General features: G+C 39.5%; 2 long non-coding RNA genes across 5 annotated transcripts; one reads left to right on the top strand and one right to left on the bottom strand.

The window, feature by feature from the left end:
- Positions 1-1,014: 1,014 nt before the first annotated feature.
- On the bottom strand, positions 1,015-16,617 carry LOC125622807 (uncharacterized). 4 transcript variants are annotated; one of them, XR_007352809.2, is made up of 3 exons: positions 16,528-16,617; positions 9,954-10,116; positions 1,015-3,490 (listed from the first exon to the last, which is right to left on the bottom strand). It is a non-coding gene; the product is annotated as an uncharacterized LOC125622807 (long non-coding RNA). The 4 variants fall into 4 exon arrangements; XR_007352810.2 differs by lacking the exon at positions 16,528-16,617 and adding an exon at positions 15,698-16,085; XR_007352811.2 differs by lacking the exon at positions 16,528-16,617 and adding an exon at positions 11,273-13,740.
- LOC125622809 (uncharacterized) lies at positions 7,238-9,591 on the top strand. Its single transcript, XR_007352813.2, has 3 exons — positions 7,238-8,129; positions 8,502-8,688; positions 9,510-9,591. It is a non-coding gene; the product is annotated as an uncharacterized LOC125622809 (long non-coding RNA).
- Positions 16,618-16,619: the final 2 nt, after the last annotated feature.

Raw genomic sequence — 16,619 nt, 5'->3', positions numbered from 1 at the left:
GACATCATGCCTGGCCCCATCTCTATAATGAGCCAGAGCCTACCTCCCAATGCCCCGGATGAAAAGCCTGGCCCCATCTTGATAACGGACCAGAATCAACCATGCCCGCCACCCCAGATGCCATGCCTGGCCCCATCTCTATAACGGACCTTGCAATGCCCCAGACACCACACTTAGACCTGTCTCTATAAAAAAAGATTGGAACCAACCTCCCAACACCCTCGACGCCACACCTGCCCCATCTCTATAACAGATTGGAACCCACTTCCCCCACTCCCAATGGCGTAGACTTCAGGCCTGGATCCATCTCTGTAATGGACCAGAACCGACCTCACCCACTTCCAATGCCCCAGAAGTCATGTCTGACACTATCTCAGTAATAGACCAGAACCAACCTTATCCCTGCTCCAAGTGCCAAGCCTGGCTCCATCTCCACAATGGACCTTAACCAGCCTTCTCTTAATCCCAATATCTGGAATATTATGCCTGTCCTCATCTGTATAAAGGACATGAACCAACCTGGCCCATTTCTAATCTTGACATATGATTTTCCCCCCCTCCCCCCCAGGATAAACTATAAAGAGTTATAGGTCTGTGAGCAGCCTCCTGAGAAGTGAGATCCCTGCTCCATCCTGATGACAACAACCTCCATGAAAACACCAGATCACAGCATGCCACGCACCACTTTTAACAAACGACTGATAGAGGCAATGGATCACAGCATATCATGCTCCATCTTGACCTAATCTGCCTTTCATCATCTATCTACCTATAGTATTTCTAAGGTGCCCCTTGACACGTAAGCTTGACTCTACTATAGCAAGGAAAATTCTATACAACCCCCTCATCCCATGTTAATGGAACATATTGGTTTATATGAATTTAAGAATTTATATGCTCAGAAATCTGGAAATCCACAACAAATGTTTTCACAGCAAATGCACATAAAGCATAAAGTTAACAGCTGATACAGCAATACAGAATATTACATAAACTGAAGGGGACAGAGTATAATTGCTGTGCAACTATAATTTATTCTTCTGACCTTTGAACAACAAATTCTCCACTAACACATTGTTTTATTTGCAGCGAATGCATAAAATAATGCAGTGTTCTCTGAATTTTTGGCTCTGTTGAGCCAATCAATTGTTTTTTATTTTGGAACAGATGTGCAGCAAAATGCAAAGTGATTAAAGAGAGAGTAAAAAAAAACCCCCAGATTAAAAAGCAAGAACAGGAAAGTGAAAACAAGAGAATATCAACATCTGGAGTCAGTAAGAGAGGCAGGAAAAACCATCCTCAGTATCCCAGCTATGCTGTAACAAAGTGTAACTCAAGATGAAAAAGTCAACGTAGAGGAAATAGAGGGCCATAAGAAAAAAAGTTAATAAAAGGCATGCACTCAAATTTTCTCTCATAAATGCAGGAATGCAAACAGCTCTCTGAAGCCAACTTGGAGGTAATCAAGCATCCCTAGTTATTTAAATTCTCATAGTACAATCAATCTAGTGTTTAAACACGTTTTGGCAAGTCAATGCTTCCATAAAAGGATATTGATGAAAGAATGGTGGGGAATTACCTGTTCAGACAAGCTCAGAGGTCTTGTCTGTCACAAAGAGAAAGTGAAAGTACATCAGCAGCAAGGCATCATCTGAGGAGGAACATTTATAATCTTCTGGAGAATTAAGGTGCCCCCTGTGATGAAGTAGGATTTTTTTAATATGTTTATGAATCCTACACATTCCTTGTTACTGTGCTTTGTATGGCTACTTAGTAGGGGGGAAAGGGTTGTGTGTCCTCTTGGGGCAGAACAGGAGACAGTGGAAGCCCCAAGGACTGAACAATCAACACTTAACATCTGGAATTTCCAGCAGGTGGTATGTGAACTCAGAGTGGTTCACCTTGAACTGACACAGGAGACAGAGCCTGAAATGGAGTTCATAGCAGCTTGGCTGGCTGATGGCACTGGCTTGGCTAAATGGCCTATGTTGTAACCTTCATTCTGTATGCTAACCTAACCTAACCGGGATGCCGTGTTCCAGTTGACTAATCTCCCTATGTTTTGAAAAGGTTGCTGGGTGTCACTGCATATACTTGCTGAGGTGCTTGAGTCCCTGAAGAGTATACAAATCTGACCAGCAGTCTATCTCAGTTGGACTTGCTGGGCAGAGCTCATGGTGTGAAGCAGGAGTGCTCAAGCCCAGAGGCTCATCTGAGAGACAGTGAGGCTGTATGTCCTACTTTGAAGGCAGAGTGCAGGCAAGGCCTTTCAGAATTTCCCCACATGGCTCTGACAAGCACCTCAGTTCTGATTTACAACCACCACTCTCCGACAGTTCTAGTCCAGAGATAATGTTAAGGTAGTTTTGTTACCAAAACAGAATTAGAAATCAAAACTCTAAGGGCAAAAGGCCAAGGCATTCGCTGTTCCACCAAGCGTTCTGGTCATAATCTTTAAGTAGCAGAAAAGAAGGTTTACTATTTGGCATCCAGTTTCAACTAACTCCTAGATTCCCTCTGTTAATTAATCTTTCCTGCCTTGTGCTTTGAATACATAAAATCATCTGTTGAAACTGGATACATGGAGCCCAGTCTTTCAGTTTTTAACAGCAATTTTGCCCTGAACCAAAAAGTGAGTTCTCAAGAGTTTTAAAGGAGAGCATGGCACACAAGGTAAGGAAGGAAATTCCAGCCATAAAGGGATAACCAAGAGTGACAGGAAGTGAAATTTTGGCCAAGAATACCCAGGCAAACCCCTACTCTGCTATAAAGTGTTATGGGATCTTTAACATTTGTACAGAGCAGACAGGACCTTGAACATTCAGATCTCACTCAGGAATTAACCCAAAATCACAATGTGAAACTCCCATCAGAATTACAGTCTCACCTGCTTTGACATCAAGACCACAGGTCTCATACTATATTGATGCAAAACCAGAAACCGATGAACATTTTCACTCCAAACTGGGCCCAGGCTCACTGGAAAGGTTCATGCTCCTCACCAAACTTTCAGTGAACATATCCAGGGCTTTTTATATGTTGTAAATAAAACAATCAAGTTTTGCATAATGTCAAATTTTGCTGTAAGTATCTTGCACAGCTGGTTAACACACTCCAAAAGCAGAATTTTGTTTAAAAAGCCTAATGGGTGTAATGCAGGAACAAATAATGGCATGTGCATTGCTGTTTGATGGTGCTTTTCCATACACCCTTTATTCTGAGATGTTTAATTTATTCTTCTGGTGTGCTGAATTCTTGTCAGGAGTGACTATTTGTTTTTGCTGTGAATTAATTTTTTTGCTCTCTGTTGTCCTCTCCCCATCTGCCTGTCTGAAAGGTTATTTGAAACTCTTTTTATTGACTCCAGTTATTCATGATATCTGTTTAATCTGTGCTGCTCCAGGAACCATAGGGTGCACCCAGTAGGTTATAGCATCAGAGTGAGCAAAGAGGCTGTGAGGTCAGCAGCTTCAGAGATCAGTGATAGCGTCTGGAAAGAAAGAAAGAACTCTAATTTAATTTTCCTAGTTGTGACTTTTACTTTACTAACCATGACTACCTTTGATGCGTGCACAATAGGACTAATCCTTGAAGATCTATGGTGCAGGAATTTCTGAAAATCAGAAAAGTGGTAACTGTTCCCTGAAAAACAGTCCACGCCCAAGAGAAAGGAATTAGGAGCTCCTTGTTCAATGGCTTTGGAATACCTTTTAATTGTTGTGCAACATTTTAAAAGCCTATTAAAAAGTTTTGCCCCTCTCTACACACACAGACCAAATCAGCATGGACAGTATATGGATGTGGTGTGAAAAATTACTTTTCAGTATAGGACACTTATCTGGGACACATCCAATGCTTATGTACTTTAGCCCTGGGAGCTAGGTATATATATTATTTCAGTGGGTAAACTGAGGCAGATAAATTAACTGACCCACCTATGGCTAAGTAGCAAGCCAGTGACAGAGCCAGGAGTAAAATGCAGCAGTCTTTTCTCCTATTTTTTTCCATCTGACAATTAACAATCTCTTTCTCACTTAAGAAATTGCTTAAGCCCATTTTAATTAATATTGGTGTCATTTTTTGTCCTTCCACCAAACTCAGGCAAAATATAATCAGAGAAAACTGATCCATAAAAGATGAGGTTATTCATTAATATTTCAAATTAATAAATAGTATTATGCTAAAATGCTGAACCTAATTCTGATCTCAGCTACACCCCTGAAGTAATGGGAACTACTCTTGATTTACACTGGCCTACCTGAGATCAGAATCTGACCCACAGATTCTTCCTAGCAAACGCCAGAGCTCCTGGAATTCTGCCCTTAGCAATGGAGCTTTAGGTGTGGACTTAATGCAAAAATCTCCAAATGTTGAATGTTGTGTATTTGAGCCTAAAGTGACTCAGAAAACTCGAGGCCATTGTGACCCTAATGTGAAGTGATTTTGATGAACAGATTAGAATTGTAATACACCATTTGGTATTACTTCTCATGTAGTAAAATACCTAAATTGCATTTGTATAGATTATTTTTATGCAGGAGACTTGAGCTCCACCTGGGAGCCATTATACAGTTGAAAAGTGATGTATGTCAAGGTTCTATTAATAAGAGACTTGCCCTCACTGGGCCCTCTGGCTTTGCCAAAGCAGCATTAAAAGATTTAAATGTTTTATTTACCTCTGCCAGGATACCGGAAGTAACAATGACGTGTGACAACCTCTTAATCCTCAGAGGTTTTGCACAATTCCAGACAGCAATCCTGAGAACAGATTACTGATGGGAATCACTTAATTTTTGGTTTCCTTTTTACAAATTTACTGAACCTTAAATGACACATCTGAAGAAGTGGGCTTTTTACCCACAAAAGCTTATGCCCAAATAAATCTGTTAGTTTGTATCCACAAAAACAATGATGAGTCTGGTGGCACCTTAAAGACTAACACGGCTACCCCGCTGATACTTGAACCTTGAATTGAAATTCTTGTGGGTCTTTAGCTGGGAATTGCAGTTCAGCTACTACTTCCCATGCACATGACCTCGCTTTTGGGATATGTTTACACTGCAAGGTAAGCCCAGGGTTAGTAGAACTTGAGTTACCAGATCCTGGGTTTGTTAACCGAGGGCGTGAGCATCTAGGCTCATTTATAACCCCAGGTTAGGAATTGTTGAACCCTGGGTCCCAACCTGGGGCTCTTCATTATGCAAGCCCAAATCCAACCATCCATATCTCAGACTTCCTAGTGCACTCCCAAGATCTGGCTGCTTTAACCCTTTGTTCCTGGTGCAGTGTGGGAATACTTGACTGTTCACCAAACTTGACTGTCCAGAGGACAAAGAAAGTCAGTCCGTGGGATTCTTTTGGTGGGGCTGCATCTACACTGCAAAGCAATAGGGCTTGAACCCTGGGTCCTGGCTTGACTCAGGTTTGGACCCTCCACCCTCATGAGATCTTGAGACCCTGGGTCTGAGCCCTTGGTTAGCACAATTTATGTGAAGATGGAAGGCTTGAGCCTGAGTTCAAACCCTGGGCTTACATTGCAGTGTAGACATACCCTTGGTGTTCAGAACTTTATGCTTCAAACCAGGTATTCTTAAATTAACTTTTGAGCAGGTTTTTAAATCACTGATACATAATCCAGTGAATTAAGCATTGGATTAGAAGTCAGAAATTCCTGAGTTAAAATGCCAACTATGACATGTGCTTGCTCTGTGACCTTGAGCAAGTTACTTAACCTCTCTGGCTCAGTCTTAATGGGTGTGGTTTTTAATTGTGTAATCTGAATTGAGTTGGCTTAACACTATTGAAAAGTCCTCTCTTAATGCTCACTAAGGCCTTCTCTAATCTAGTAAGGCCTGGGCTACACTTAAAAATTACATCATCCTAGCTACATTGCTCAGGGCTGTGAAAAATTTCATACCCTGAGCACCAAAGTTAAGTCAGCCTAGCCGCTGCTGTAGACACAGGTAGCTCAACATAATTATTTTACCGCCTCCTGGAGAGGTAGATTAACTACATCAATGGAAAAACCCTTTCCGTCAATTTAGGAAGCATCGACACTGTGGTGCTCCAGGGGCACAGTTGCAGCATCACAGCGGTGCGCTATAGTGTAGACGTGGCCTAGGGCCGATCTACACCCAGCTTTTGTATCAATTTAACTATTTTGATTAGAGGTGTGGTCTTTTTTACTAAAATAGTTAAATTGGTATAACCCCTACCATGGACACAGTTTTATCACTATGAAGGTTGTTTATATAGGTACAGCTTATGCCTCTTACGGCCACCTTTAACAAAATAACTCCACCTATACTAGTAGGACTGTAAAAAAACGGTACATTTTCTGTGCATATAAAAGCCCAAGAAGAGAAAGGTGGGAAAGCATGAAAAAGTAGGAGTAGGAGAAAGAGTATAGGAAGTATACTGGGAGAAGTATAGGAAGCAAGAAAAACAGTAGGAAGGAAGTGAGAGTAAAACAGCAAAGGGGACACAATTACGTGGAGCCTAGAAGGTGAAGCCAATCACCTTAGACATAAAATTCACCCATTGTTTTAAAAAGTCACCCCGTTCCTAAAATCATCTTAAATTATTAAAAATAACAAAAGAATTTTAAAACATTAATTCAACTTTTTACTATTTATGCTGATTGAGGACTTTTTTTTTTTTTAAATACAGATAAGATAATGAAAACAGACCAGTTCTCATGCATTAGGCCAATATTATTGTGGTTACATTCATAATATTACAGGAGAATGGATAAGTAACAGTAAAAAAAACCCCACCCTTCTCCTTGCAGACTGTGTTAGTATATTTTGGTGCTCCTGGCTCCAATGACACATAAGCATTGCTTGTAGCTGAAAGCTCTTCTTGGTTAAGCTATTTTCATCACTTATTTAATCACTGCTATTCACTTGTGTAATACCATTGGCAAGATGCTTTCCTACTTAATTTCCTACTTAACACTTTTTCTGAAGAAAAATAAAATTAGTAAAACATGTAATTTATGTTCTCAAGGTAATTTGGGCTGGAAAATGAAGACCAGATTCACAACCTCATTGCAGTGTTTCTGTAATAAACTCAAGTGTCTGGAATAGAGTCTGGAAAAAAGATGAGAATTTACATTTTGAAATGGCTCCACTATTAAAAGAGGAAATGGTAAATGACTGAATACTCTGTATACATCTTACTCATGCATTCTATTTCTGACTTTATTTCCTGTCCCTTAATATTTACATCCGTAAACTATGTGCAAAATTGAAGAAGTTTCAATTTGGAAGAACCTGCAGCATTTCAAGGAAACCTTTGTCTTTTTCAGTTTGAGGGTGCTGTCAGTGGCTCAGGTATTTGCTTATTTATAAAAAGTGTCTATCCAAACTTAGACAAGGCTTATCCTGCTCAACCTACTCCCTCAAAACAAACTTGGGAAAATAGGTCTTGCAGAGTGCCCTGAAAGTCTGGTCAACACATCCATTAATGTTTGTGAAGTGCTCAGATTCTATGGTGATGGAGACGTAAGAAGAGAGAGCAAACTTTGGCTCTGTCTGACTGAGGAAGGGAGTTAGGCCCAGATCCTCAAAGGTATTTAGGCATCTAACTCCCATTGATGTTAGGATTTGAGGATCTGGACCTTAGTTCCACAGTCAAGGGCCTTTTATTGGGAATATTCCATCCCCAGCACTGAGACAAATATATACTAGGGTCTAAATTTATTTCAATTGCCGTGTAACAGATACTACCTAAATATCACATTAATGGACACATTAGATATAACTTAGGTCAGTTAGAGGGAGAGAAAGAAACACGAGAGAGGCATTCTCTTTGATACGTACGATATTCTGATCATCTAGAGAAGAGTGCATAATGCGTTAAGCTTTAGTACCCTAGTTATTCATTGTAGAACAGCACTGCTGCTTCAGGAGAGGTTGCCTGTCCTCGAATCCTGAAAAAGCTATATGATGTCCAAGGTCTATTTGAAGGAATTATTTGTATGTTGCTCTCTTTGCATTATAGGATCTCAGCAGATGTACCAGGACAGCATACGTTATAGCTGAGAAAATTAAGAGGCAGCCCTTAAAAACTGGGACTAGATCTTGCTGATATTTGGAGCTCTGACTGTAACAAATAGTGAAACAAAGGTCCGTGCATGTTTGGTATGACGTACTTTTTGTGGAAGTAAAGATAATTAAAACTCTTAATTAACGTAACTCATGAATCAATCCCCTTTATAAACTGAAAAGCAAATGGATAATTATTCAAGTTAAGAGACCTTTGCCCATTTAATTATTTTATCAACTGTATATCAAATGCAGAATTGCTCTTCAGACCCAGATCTTATTTTTAACTTTTATGTTCTTAGTGGAGTTGCTCCCTCTAGAGAGCATTTCCACTGAGGGTTTCTATTTCCTGCTCTCCTGCACTGTAAGAGCTAACAAGATTACTGTATCATGCTCCCTAGCCTGGAAGATGCTATTTTTGTTCATTCAAAATCCTTTTAAAATTATATTAAGGTGCTCAGGATGCCAAGCATAGGAAACCAAATAAAAGAATGAAAACTATCAAGAAATACATTTTTTTCTACCAACACTCAGCACTGAAGATACTCTCTGCAAAGATGACCTGAAAAGAAACAACTTCAAAGAACAGAGACTTTGTGATAGCTCTTCAGCTTCAAAAGTTAAAGATTTGAGGGAAAATGTGAGTATGTTAAGTAAAGGACATTCATATGAAACAGCTCAGACCTGTATTTCTTTTAACCATAGATAAATAACAATACCACACAACGATATGGCATTTTACAACATTCATTAAAACTCCCACCATCCTTGTGAGGTTTAAGGGCCCAAGACTGCTCCCATTGAAGCTGCTGTGTTTTGCCAATTATTTCAATGGGAACAGGGTTGTGCCCTGATTTATTCCTATTTGTAAAACACATCCATTTTCCAGAGGGGAAATTCAGCACCAGTGTAAATGGATGTGACTGCACCTCCATTGAAGTCCATGAAAGAACTAAATTTGGCCCACAGGCCAAAAACCAAATTTTCAAAAGTGGCCAATGATTTTGCATGCCTCAGTTTTTGAATACCCAGTTTAAAATTCTTGTGATATCCAATTTAACTGAACAAGGAATTATTATTATTAGCAAAATGTAATTAATGAAATTGGAATTTCGCCAGGACACTGGGGTTAACGTCCACTCTTGATAAAAGTACCATAATCTATAAATGACAAGAAAAGGTTGGCTTAAAACCTCTTCCAAGAGACCTGATAAAAAAAAATAGACACACTGGTGTTACTTCAATGTCCAAAGGTTAATTAAATTTGTACAGTGCACATCTTTCTGAAAATTATTAGATGTATGTGGAACAGACAAAATAACGAGGATCTAGGACACATAGTTGGATAACAAGAATCATTTAGCATTAATGATAGTTCATAGGGTCTTGGTGATTGCTTTATAAATCCTAATGACTCCTAAGTAATCATAATACAGTATTTCCTTTTATTTCATTTAACAGTTCATGCTGGCAAAGATGACCGCAAGACCTACATTTTCGCTGCCTTTTACTTCTTTTAAGGTATGCACCAGGAACCTTAGAAATGTCTTATTAACTGAAACTTCATTATATACCAGCTGACTAAATTCTTACAGTTTATTCTAGTAAACAAAAGGTGATTCCTTTAATGAGCATATAAATAATTCTTAGGCATTTCCCAGGGTATCCTAAAACTTTTTCCTATTTAAAGCTAGCAGTTTCATCTTTGATAAATTTTTAGATTCTGCTAATATTTAATACTGGCAGTTGGACGCTAAGATCTGCAAGTACAATCCTCATCCACAATTGTACTTAATGTCCCTCCATTTGATTTTTGTAGAACACAGAGTGGAAATTAATGCCTATCTGGTTTATCATTAGAGTTGATTTTCTGACTCCATATACGGGTGCAAGTTTGGAACTTACCATTTTTTCCCCAAAATTCTCTTATTTCGGTTGATGACACTACCTCTGTTCCATTGATTCTCCGATTTCCTGAGCCAGTGCCAGCAAAAGCAGCATATCCAAACAATCACTGAGAGAAAGGGGCAACTTCAGAAAGGGCTGACTCAGCAGACTAAGACACCAGCTGGTTGGTAATAGTAAACACAAAAGAAAAAAAAAAGAATCATTTAAAATCTTTTAAGGATGGGATAATAGGAAAGGAAGGAGAAGAGAAAATGAGGAAATCTGCCCTAGATCTACATTTAACTAATAGTGAATTTTGAGAGCTCTCCACAAAACATGCTGAAATGTCATCAATATAATTGGGAGATTTGATTTGGATAAGCATCCAATGCAAACTTCGCAGCCTATGCAAACTTTGACCAGATCTATGTAGTTTCCTTTTTCCCCCATCTTGGTTTGTGCAACCTATCTCCTAGTTACTTCCTGACCCCATTCTTTAATCCCTGACCCATGTCTGGAACACCCCCTCACTGTTCCCATACTTTCTAGCCAAGGCAATGTATTTTATTTTCAACCAATCCTTTCAAAGTTTTAGCTTTTATATCCACAGTTCAACTGACCATTATATTTAGATAAACCTCTAACTTCATCAGTGTTAGTCAACTCTTGTTAATTTTTCTAATGATGACCAACTATGAAACACTAAATTGCCTTATAAAAATAGTTTGAGTATTCTATGATAATTCTAAAAAACTCTACAGGCTTAATTCAGGAATAACTCAACTGGAGTTAACAGAGACATACTAATGCAAAACCAATATAGTTCAGAAATCTTACAGTAGAGATGCTGCAGCATTTTAGGCAATTAATGTATACATTTAAAATAAGGGCTATGATCAGTTTTCCTTATGCGCCCTCCTTATACCTGTGCAATTTCTTAACAATTTATTTTTCAGTTTATGGCCCATATTCTTACCATAGTTACACTGCCATAAATCTAAAGATAGTCCATTGTAGCCAATGGAGATACTTTTATATTAGTTTGCATCAGTGTAAATCCAAAATCTGACCCACTATAAGCACCCATCAGTAAAATCTCTGAGCTCCATACAAAATATGAGACAATTTGCTGAACACGAGACAGACTAAATAAAATACTGGTTCTGCTCTCTTTTACAATTGTGTAAATCAGGAGTAACTCCATTTACATCAACAGAATTACACTGATGTAAAATTGGTGTTAGATTAGAATCCAGTCAACAGTGCTGAAGTGAATTCATGCTAAAAAGAAACATTAAATATATATTATACCATCACTGAGGAAATATGCCACTCACTTGAATCTCATATCCCTCTTTGACTTGAGAAGTACCTTCCCCAAAGTACAATAGCTCTTCCAAAGCTGAATGGCCAGAACGAATAAAAGAATCTATAAAACCTTCTTTATATCCTTTCAAATGTTCATGCAGGGTATTTTAGGTGTCACAAATGATACGTCAAATCTGCTAGAACATCTGCTAAATTAAGTGCACTGGTCATATTATTATGAGAACATAAAATAAGACAGGAGATTACAGACTTTCTCCAATCTAATTGCTTATTTGGTACAAGGCCATTTATAGTTGCTACATTATTTCTAAAAAGTGATTTGTTGAGATGATCAGCTCTTTAATGCTGAAAAGCCCGACATTTTCTTACATGGAATTTTACCCACATCAGTTCATCCAAGACAGGAGTTCCCAAACGTCATTGCACTGCGACCCCTTCTGACAACAAAAATTACTACATGACCCCAGGAGGGGGGACCAAAGCCTGAGCCCACCTGAGCCCCACCACCCCAGGTGAGGGGACCAAAAGCAAAGCCCACCACGAGGGGCCCCAAAGACGAAGCCCAAGGACTTCAGCCCCAGGCCGGGGGCCTGTAACCTGAGCCCCGCCACGTAGGGCTGAAGCCCTCGGGCTTCTGCTTCAGCCCTGGGCGGTAGGGCTCAGGCTTCTGCTTCGGCCCCAGCAAGTCTAACACCAGCTCTGGCAACCCTATTAAAACAGGGTCGCGACCCACAGTTTGAGAACCGCTGACCTAAGGAACTGTTAAATTTTGTTTTCAGTCTTCTCATACAGTTGATAATTGTTTTCTCCTGTAACTAATGTTCAAATGTGAACACCTTCAAAAGACCTTCAAAATATTTGTTATCAGTCCAAATCCTGTGACTGATGTTTCAATATATAAATACCACTTTATGTGCTTAAGTGCCAATCTGATGGCCAAATGCAGTACCTATGCATTCTGTTAACATGCTGATCTTTAAAAATTAGGCTACAAAGATGCCTGACATCAAGTACACAAATCCCATTAAATTCCAATGGGAGCTGGGTTCCTAACTCTCTTTAGGTTCCTCTGACAATTCCAATCCTGCTGTTTAACAGTCTCTGTCCAGTCCATCCAAAAACATTCATGCATTAGATCAAACATCCGTTGTAAATGCATAAAAATTCATTACAGAATTTGAACATCCTTATAGCAAAAGCCATGATATGTTTTCAGTTTGTTTGGCTGTCAAAAATATCACAAGGCTCAGTTCTGACAAGACTATTTTCAGTGACAATTTACTGCTATATCCAGAGGCAGAGGATTCAAACTACCAGCTTTACCTCCAGGACAGGTAAAACAACTAGGGAAGAGGGTGCTAAGAGTAAGAACATTAAATTTAGCCCATAAACCCATTACTTAAGTCTTTTGGAAGGTTTAATCCCCAATTTTTCATCAATACACATTCCTGAAAGAAATGAAGCACAGTACAGATCTGTAAAGAGATCTGCCAATGGTGTCTTCTCTTTGGAAACATTACACACTGTATACAATCATATAGTAACTAGCACATTTTAAGAAATCTTTACAGACTCTATGCACGCATTCCAAATAAATATATATCATCACACCATTAGTTAACATACTAATTTCCTTGCAATGGAGGGGCTAGGTTCATTTCATGTGCCTTTGAAGACTGGAGTCCTAGTTTGTGTCTGGAATATTCAGAAATGCTGGTCAGAACACAGATCAAGCTCTTCAAGCAGCTCAATTAACTCTCATTTTCTTTATCGATTGGGTACTGAGACTCCACTGATCCTCTCAAAGTCAATACACATCTAGTGCCAAGAAAGACTGCTTTCTTTGTTTATGCATAGTTAGTAATCCTAGTTCTCATTCTTTGATGAGTTATTCATGATAGCTTTAAAGCTATCAAAGCAATCATCTGTTTTCCCTAACATGTTACCTACAATGGCAAAACAAGTAGAGTTATAGTTTGTAATTTTCCAAGAATTAGATAGTATGATGCTGACAGAGACAGCAGGTAATGCATAAATTCTGTAACACTGCTGCCTTCCCATCTGTTGAGGGAGCGGAATAATCACTGTAAATATTTGGCTGTTGGTGAACCATTGTATAATAATATATTATAAGCTTTAGTAATGATAAAACTCTATATTTAGTATGCACAGTATGTGCAGTGGCATATGCAAGATCACTGATCTACTCACCCTGTTCCTAATGTCTTAATGATGTCATAATTAATTCATAATGACATATTCAGAAAGTATTAAACTATTTGAAAGAGAATGTACTATATATACCACATGGGGGTCAAGTGCAGAATTACTGTGTTACATTTTAAATGCTCTTGGGGTTTATATTAGGGCTGTCAAGCGATTAAAAAAAATTGCAATAAATCGCACTGTTAAACAATAATAGAATATCATTTATTTAAATATTTTTGGAAGTTTTCTACATTTCCAAATATATTGATTTCAATTACAACACAGAATAAAGTGTACAGTGCTCAGTTTACATTTATTTTTATTACAAATATTTGCTCTGTAAAAAACAAAATAAATAGTATTTTGAATTCATGTAATATAAGTACTGTTGTGCAATCTCTTTATCATGAAAGTTGAACTTACAAATGTCGAATTATGTACAAAAAAATAACTGCATTCAAAAATAAAACAATGTAAAACTTTAGAGCCTACAGGTCCACTCAGTCTTTCTTCAGCCCGTCGCTCAAACAAGTTTGGTTACATTTGCAGGAGATAATGCTGCCCGCTTCTTGTTTACAATGTCACCTGAAAGTGAGAACAGGCGTTCTCATGGCACTGTTGTAACCAGCATCGCAAGATATTTATGTGCCAGATGCACTAAAGATTCATATGTCCCTTCATGCTTCAACCACAATTCCAGAAGACATGCATCCATGTTGATGATGAGTTCTGCTTGATAACGATCTAAAGAGGAGTGGACCAATGCATGTTCATTTTCATCATCTGAGTCAGATGCCACCAGCAGAAGGTTGATTTTCTTTTTTGGTGGGTCAGGTTCTGTAGTTTCCGCATCGGAGTGTTGCTCTTTTCAGACTTCTGAAAGCAAGCTCCACACCTTGGATTCTGGACGGCACTTCAGATTCTTAAACCTTGGCCCGAGTGCTGTACCTATCTTTAGAAATCTCACATTGGTACCTTCTTTGCATTTTGTGAAATCTGCAGTGACAGTTCATAATTCAAACAACATGTGCTGCGTCATCATCCAAGACTGCTGTAACATGAATATATGGCAGAATGCGGGTAAAACGGAGCAGGGGACATACAATTCTCCCCCAACGAGTTCAGTCACAAATTTAATTAACACTATTTTTTTAACAAGCGTAATCAGCATGGAAGCATGTCCTCCGGAATGGTGGCTGAAGCATGAAGGGGCATACAAATGTTTAGCATATCTGGCATGTAAATACCTTGCAATGCCGGCTATAAAAGTGCCATGTGAACGCCTGTTCTCACATTCAGGTGACACTCTAAACAAGAAGCGGGCAGCATTGTCTCCTGCAAATGTAACCAAACTTGTTTGACCGACGGGCTGAAGTAGGACTGAGTGGACCTGTAGCTCTAAAGTTTTACATTGTTTTGTTTTTGAGTGCAGTTATGTAACAACAACAAAAATCTACATTTGTAAGTTACACTTTCACGATAGACATTGCACTACAGTCGTTGTACGAGGTGAATTGAAAAATACTATTTCTTTTATTATTTTTACAGTACAAATATTTTTAATAAAAATAATATAAAGTGAGCACCGTACACTTTGGATTCTGTGTTGTAATAGAAATCAATATATTTGAAAATGTATTAATATTAAAATATTAAATAAATTTCAATTGGTATTCTATTGTTTAACAGTGCGATTAATCATGATTAATTTTTTTAATCGCAGTTAATTTTTTGAGTTAATTGTGTGAGTTAACTGTGATTAATGGACAGACCTAGTTTATATTTTACCTTTTTTCTTTTTCAGAAATACAGATAGTTTCATATTTAACAAGGTTAAAACAAAATAATTCTCAAGTTGTACCAAACAATGAAAAACTTCAATACAGTAGAACCCCTATTTTAAGAATTAATCGAGTACATAAAATCAAAAAGTTCATAAAATTTAACATCTCAGAATTACAGTAGGCATGGTGTATATGTTACAGTATGGTGTACTGCATTCTTGTCCTTCAAACCACTGCAAGCTATTTCCAGTGCACTGAAGGCAAGAGAATGTGAAGGAATGTGGACTTATTTGTCATTGACATCACCTTTGTTATGTGATTTTCTTTTTCCTTTGGGAAAAATGGTTCATATAACTGGTGGCATATAACAGTTCATATAACTGATGATAATAAACATTGAGATTCTACTGTGTAGGCTAAAATACTCAATTGTCCACATACTGTTGAGCCAGATCCTGTTGTGCAGCTGATCTACAGTGGAGATCAGGATGCTTGTGAACAGCTAGCTCTGTTCAAGGGCAGTTGTCCGAACATACTTTGGATAGGCAGAGCCCCAAAGGTCCAAAACTACAACCCAGAAGAGGCAAGGCACAGAGTAAGCCCAGTTTTTCCTCAGTCCCTTATCCTGGTACACTAGCCATAATGAGGAAAAGTGGTACATTGCCTCTACACCTCTGGAAGGCAGCCTTGAAGTGGTATAATTCCCCCCAACACACACATATATATATTTCATTGGCTTTTTTGTCACAAAGAAGCTCCCTCGACCAGGCAGTCTGGTTTCTTAGGAGACACAAAAAAGAGAACGATGTATGTGGAGAAAAGGTCCCCAATCCCTCCACCTGCCCAGACCCCCCAGCACTCCTCCCAAGTGTCTCCCCTCCCAGAGTGCCCCCCTCTGCCCGACACTCCCCTCACGCAGATATTCCCCTCTCCACTCAGGGCTCCCCCAAGTGCCCCCCCTCCTGCAAGTGTCCCCCCACTCCGCCCAGCGCGCCCCCAAGTGTCTCCCTCCATCAGGTCCCCACTCGTGTTTCCCCCCCTTCCAATGCCCCGCCCCAATCTCTCTCCCGGGCCCCCCGATCTCACCGACACCCCCCCCCCCATCTGTGTCTCCCCCTCAGCGCCGCTCCCGCCATACTCCCGCCCCCGCATTAAGTCTCTCGCCAGGGCCGGGCTCAGGTTTCCCGCCGGCCCTGCGCCGCCCTGCACCCTGCCACCGCCGCTTCGTCTCGCTTCGCTCCCTGGCTCTGGTTGGCTGTTTGCGAGCTCACGTGACTGCGAGCGGCTCCTACGATTGGCTGTTTTGGGGGACGGTGGTTGCCCGGGCGATGGGGATGGCGGCCTGGCGAGTTGGTGGAGGCTC

The sequence above is a fragment of the Caretta caretta genome, chromosome 15 (genome assembly GCF_965140235.1).
Source record: "Caretta caretta isolate rCarCar2 chromosome 15, rCarCar1.hap1, whole genome shotgun sequence".
Lineage (NCBI taxonomy): Eukaryota > Metazoa > Chordata > Testudines > Cheloniidae > Caretta > Caretta caretta.
The sequence above is the reverse complement of the archived record's forward strand: the minus strand, read 5'-3'. Positions and strand labels throughout refer to the sequence as shown.